A 6627-nucleotide genomic window follows, 5' to 3' on the forward strand; every position below is an offset into this window, starting at 1 on the left:
TTCTAGGATGCCATTAGCCAAAGCTAATTATAATACTCATCCCAACCATCACTCTAGGATGTCATTAGCCGAAGCTAATCATTAAACATAACCCGGCCATCCTTCTAGGATGCCATTAGCCAAAGCTAATCATAATACTCATCCCGACCATCACTCTAGGATGTCATTAGCCGAAGCTAATCATCAAACATAACCCGGCCATCCTTCTAGGATGCCATTAGCCAAAGCTAATCATAATACTCATCCCGACCATCAGTCTAGGATGCCATTAGCGAAACTAATCATCAAACACAACCCGGCCATCCTTCTAGGATGTCATTAGCCAAACTTAATCATAATACTCATCCCGACCATCACTCTAAGATGTCATTAGCCAAAGCTAATCATCAAACACAACCCAGTCATCCTTCCAGGATGCCATTAGCCAAAACTAATCATCAAACACAACTCGACCATCCTTTTAAGATGTCATTACCCAAAGCTAATCATAATACTCATCCCGACCATCACTCTAGGATGCCATTAGTTGAAGCTAATCATTAAACATAACCTGGCCATCCTTCTAGGATGCCTTTAGCCACCTACTTGTTCCTTCTGTGGAGTGCTCTCGTCTGGTCGAAGGTCTTATCCCGGTCGTACCACCTGACATATCAAATGGTCATAATCAGCATACTCGTATCAAGCAACCATATAACCATCATCATACATATCCCAAGAATACACATGTTCACATTCAAGTGTTCCACACATCATACAATCATACAATGAACATCATCATATCAAGACACTTCTCTTTATTTTAAACATGGCCACTCACAGGCATCCTAGCATTTAATTCTTAAGTTTCGTAGTGAATTAGATTAAACTGACGATGAAATCATCACAAGCATTAAACCAGTTCTGATATGGAATTCATCAACGAACTAAGTCGTTGTTGTCATAGAAAGTTGTCAGCAAAAACTGGGTAGCTGGTGACACAAAAATCGTTAGCAAAAATTGGTTTGCTAGTGACACAGAAATTGTTAGTGAAAATTGGTTCGTTGGTGACATAGAAATCATCAACAAAAACTGTTTCACTTGTGACATAGAAATCCTCAGCGACGATTGAGCTACGACTAACATATGAAATCGTCAATGAATATCATCCCCTACTGTCTCAAAAATCATCTACAGAAATTGAGACGTTGTCGACCAAAAAATTGTCAACGCAATCAGTCCTGCGGTTGACGCATAGAATCGTCGGCACACTTGATCTACTGTTAACTTATAAATCGTTGATGAAAACTGTGTCGCTACCGACCTAGAAATCATCGACACAAATTGTTCTACGACTGACGCATAGAATCATCAGCGCACTTAATCTACTATTGTCTCAAATATCATTGATGAAAATTACGTCATTGCCGACCCAGAAATCATCAACGCAATCAGTTCTACAGCTGACGTATATCATCAGCGCATTTAATCTGCTATTGACTCAGATATCATTGACAAAAACTGCATCGCTGCCGATTTAGAAATCGTCAACGACAATCAAGTCATTTTTTATGTTTTAATCTTTCTTTCATCTAAGCGTAAGGTTTATGCTAGGCTTTCCCTTTATTTGACACACCCCAAACAAATTTAGACATGTACCAAACCAATCACATTTACATTTATCACAAGGCTATCAAACAAAATCATCATTTCAAGTATTTTTCAAGTTTTTTATTATATTGAGACTACGAGGACAAACTAGGTCAAAGATTTTTGAAAAATTCTCCCTAGGGACACCAAACCCACAAGAATTTTGGTTGATTTGGGGAAGAATTTGCCAATAACAAGAAACAAATTCTTATTAAAGATTTCTCTCATAAGAATTTATTTAAACATAAATCAAACATCAAATATCAAGCAAGCCAAATCAAACATCAAATATCAAGCAAGCCATTGGATGTCTGAAAGTGATAAAATATTTTTTTATTAATTCAAAATAACATCTTACAAAGCTTATATACAATACAAACTTGTTCTAAAAAATGTTGTCCTATACAAAGCTACTTTGCTCATTCTTTTCATATTTTTAAAACTTGGATATGCTATAACTTTGTTAAGGCAATCTCGAATCTAACTAAGTTAATGTAAGAGTTTATTTTTTGAAGTTGATTGACCCTCTACTACATGTTGAGTTATGTCTTTCAATTTATGGTATAATTACTGGAAGCTTCATCTAACATGTTATAGCATATGATTTTGGAAGCCTAATGGTGCCTTTTTTTGTAGCGCATCTCTCATTAGTAAGAGTATGCTTGATTGAGTCAAATTTCTCATGCTGACTAATTAACTCTTAACATTGCCTTTTTTTTTCTTTGTTTAAAAAACCTTGATGCCCATTCAACTATGTGATTAATTTTGCATGTTATTGATGTTGTTCTTGTAAAATCTCTTTTGGTTGCTCCAATTAATTTATCTCAGTTTTGGCATCTGCGAGCTTGATCTGCCTTTTCTTTTCCATAATTTTCTCCTCAATTGTTAATGTTATTTGCATTATTTCTTCCACCCTATGGTATTACTCTCTCTTGGCTTCTGATATACTTTTGAGTCTTGCTTAATGTCCTTTAAAAGCATGTTTTTATTATTTTAATTGGGTCAATAAGTCATCTATTTCTCTTTCCATGATGATAAGTGTCTACTCCCGAGCTGCAAGATTGACCTTTAATTTTCTCTTTTTGACACCCAACTCCTCCAACTATGAGTTTAGGCCTAATTTGTAGACTTTTATTATGCTCAAATCTCCTCATTAACATCTTTCAAGGTTTCAGTCATCAATCGCTATGGACCCTCAAAAGGTGAAACCTAGAACCCTTTCTTTCTAGTCTTTTGTTATATTGGATACCCAAGAGCAACCTTTTCATCGACTTTTCTAGCAGTTGTAACCATATGAGGATGCTTCCAAGTTCATATTGATTTTAGCAAGTTTTTCTAAACTCCAAATTCTTTATAAAATTGAGCCAAACTAGTGGTCCATGGTAGGGCAATAATTAATGCATCATTGAGCTCCTACCAATAAAACCTATGAATAATCATTGTAATATGCAAGCTAGGATCGGAAATAGGCATATCATGTTTTTCAGTGAAATAAAGATTTGCTTAGGCTTAAAAGCATTAGTTTCCAAATAGTCTTCCTTAACATTTTTATTAAAAGCTCAACAAATTTCTCTAATTTTAAGTATAAATTTCATGGTGTTCCAAATAAACCTGATATCATACCTTCTACCATATGGCTTATTATCCAAACAAACAACAATTGTATGCAACATCTCAAATGATCCTTTTCCTACTTTTCTATAGTGATTCAAAGATGAAAAGGTCTCGACTAATATTGTTGTTGTTCCATTAATTTTAAGAGCAACCACACTCTTAAACATATTGATGTCTTTAAAGTCTATAATTCCTTCAACTGACAGAAAAAGGGATTAAATCGTAAATGCCCAAAGCTAAAATCTTTAAACTAGTTTCATTTTCTTCACTAAACAATCTCCTACTGAATGCGAGTTCCCATGTGTTCTAGAACCAACTCTAACTTATAATTTAACTTGGTCAACCATGCATAATTTAACAAAGCTTGTTCTTTAGGCATATATTAGTATGGCAAATCTAATTTTGGATAGCCCAAAAACGAATCATATTATTCAAGAGTGGGGGTCTTGTACAAAGTATCGAATGTGAAATATTTGTACTCTAAGTCCCAAAACCCTATCATAGCTTGAAAATATGAGGGTTGTACTCAGATTTTAAGCAACTAAGTTATGTCTCCATATTGTTTTTGAAAGTCAATCTAGTCTTGTAAGGATAACATCTCCTAACAATCAAATAATTGACGAACATTAGGCATCCTACCTTCAGGCTTTACTCACTATGATAATTTAAACTAAAACTTCATCAATAGGCAATCCACCTTATCATATTGGCCTTTCTAACTTCCTCTAAGGATTGATGGAGAAATACTAAGGTCCTCATCAACATTAATGAATACAATATGTCATGATAAGATTTGTGTTTTATCGAGGGTCAACTCTAGCGAATATAATTTCACTCATGTAAAGTTTGTCTCAGCTAGTCTATCCCCAAATAATTTTTAGGTTCCCAGATTGTCTAAACTACTAGTGGAGTAACTCGACCACTTAACCTTATGCAATATAGGTAAGGGATTAACTCCATGATACCTCGTACATGAGGTGAGTTGGATCTGAGGGAAGTCCAAGTGAGCATTAATGAACGTAAGTTATATTTGACACCTAAATCTCCGTATTTAATCTTTAAAAGGGTCAAGCTCAGGTCCAAAGCTTTTGTTAGTTTTGTAAAGTGTGTGAAAACAAAAAAAAAATAATATGATTACATATTCAATCCAACATATTAAAATAAATGTAATAAAAAAAATTAAACAACATAAATAAAGTGAATGCTAAAAAAATAGGTGATGATAAAGACAATAAGATAAATAAACTAATAAGAAAATACATATATTCAGATTTAACTCTAGTGTCCCTAATGGAGTTGCCATGTTATCGTATTTGACATAAAATGGGACCTCCAAAATTAAAAGGGATGTGGAAAATGAAGTCATCACCTAGTTCTTAAATGAGACTAAATATTCTAAAATATGCACTAGCTCTAGAAATATGAGTAAATGGTTGTTTATGCTTAAGAAAAGATAAAAATCACTGTTATTGCATCCTTTCTAAGAAAAGGTTGTCTTATCCATGTGCTTCTTCTAAATTTATTTTTACACATGTCATTACTGTCCAAATTATTTTATAAACTTATTCGCAAGTCATTTATTATTGATGGATACTTATTTAGTTAATGTCAGACCCTGGATCAAGAGTATCGTAACTTGATGATTTTTAGTTTTTTATTTTTTATTTAATATTTCTTGACCATTTTTACTATTGTTTTTCTAGAAACAAAAATTGGATAGAATACTACGTTCAACCCACGTCAATCTCTACTCAAAGGAGACTCGCAGACTTATTATTTAATATTTTATTTATTTATAAACAGTCCACTAGTCCTATATTGGTCCATAAAACTAGAAGACAAGTCGATCTAACCATTAAAATCTAAGTTTGATTCAAACATAACGATAACTCGAAGAAAACATGTTGAATCATTATTGAACCTGTTTTAAGGTTAAAACGTCATGCTAGGTCTATGTCGGTCCTTAAAAACTACGAAACATGTCTACCTAGATGTTAAGACCCAAGCTTAATAATAAAAAAAAATTAAAAAAAAAACATGACTTTAACTTGACGAAAGCTAGTTGAAGTTGTTTTCCATTATTTTTTGAAAATAAATATGTACATGCACATAAATATGTAAAAAGAAAAAGACATAATTTTACCTAATATAAATAACATCAACAAAACTAAATAAAAATAAAATAAAATGAAGATGCTTGGATAATAGTTAACATGCATTAATAGTAACATGTGCAAAAAGAGAAGGAAGAAGGTTTGGCTTACATTAGGACTAGTTCTAAACAAGGGAGGAGTTGTTGTGGTGCCTACTTGTGGCAAAGATGATGGTTGTTCTATGGTGAAGAGGTTTTCAGGTTGTTTTTCTATCTAACTTGGGTTTCTTCATCTCTTTGGTTTTTCTTTATTTTTTCTCTTTTATTTTTCTTTCAATCTTTTTCTTTTATCTCCTCTTCAACTTCTTAGTTTAAACCACCTTCATTTTCTACCTAAAAGTCTCTTTTTTTTCTTTTGGTTTCGATTTTTTTTTCCTTCTTCTCCTTTTTTCTCCCTCACCTCTTGGCTCACTTCTCTCAACTTATACTCTTTTCTCCTTCTCTTTCTTTATCTCAGTATTTTTTCTCTAACTTATTCCTCTTGTTTCTTGCATTTTTTCTATTTATAGGCAAGGATAAAACATTTAGAACCTTTTTTGGTGGTGTAATCATGTTCATTTTCTCTCTAACTTGGTTTCTCTTGTTTCTTTGAATCAATCTTAACCCTCCACCACGGTTCAATATTTTGATCAAAGTTTATTTTTTGGCCTTTTATACCACTTTTTACAACGCTTCAAAAGATCAAAGTTTTTTTAAATTTTTTGAGCATATAGCACACGTGCAGGGGCTGGAGCGGTGTGTTGTTTGGAATTTCTAGAGGCACGAGAGAGGAAAAGAAGAGGGCTAAAGGGTCTTTGACAGCATTGAGAAATCTGTTGATCTTATATTTCGCAAGTATCAGATTTTGTTCTATACTATCCTGTACTTTCATGATAAAAATCCATCGGCTTACAGTGTTGCTGACAGATTGCTCCTAGTGTATCTCTGAGATGTTTCAAAGGGGGATGACTAATCTCTATTGTCGGTTTTGTTCTGTGTATGTTGTTGCTCCTAGATGCTGTTTTGTTTCTTGAGACAAGCTGCTGGATTGAAATGATTGCAAGTTTGCAACAACTTTGCCCCGGCTGCTCCTCATTTAGGTTTCTATTTAGTTTGAGTTAAACTCAACACCACCACCTATAATCTGGTTTTTTGTTTAACCTTGGTGTTGCTTTATTTCCCTCGGCCCTGTTTGGCCTATGTTGCAGGGAGGTTGTCTCCATTATTTTTTATCTTGTAATGTTTTTCTTGGTTAA

The sequence above is a fragment of the Populus trichocarpa genome, chromosome 13, assembly GCF_000002775.5.
Source record: "Populus trichocarpa isolate Nisqually-1 chromosome 13, P.trichocarpa_v4.1, whole genome shotgun sequence".
NCBI lineage: Eukaryota > Viridiplantae > Streptophyta > Magnoliopsida > Malpighiales > Salicaceae > Populus > Populus trichocarpa.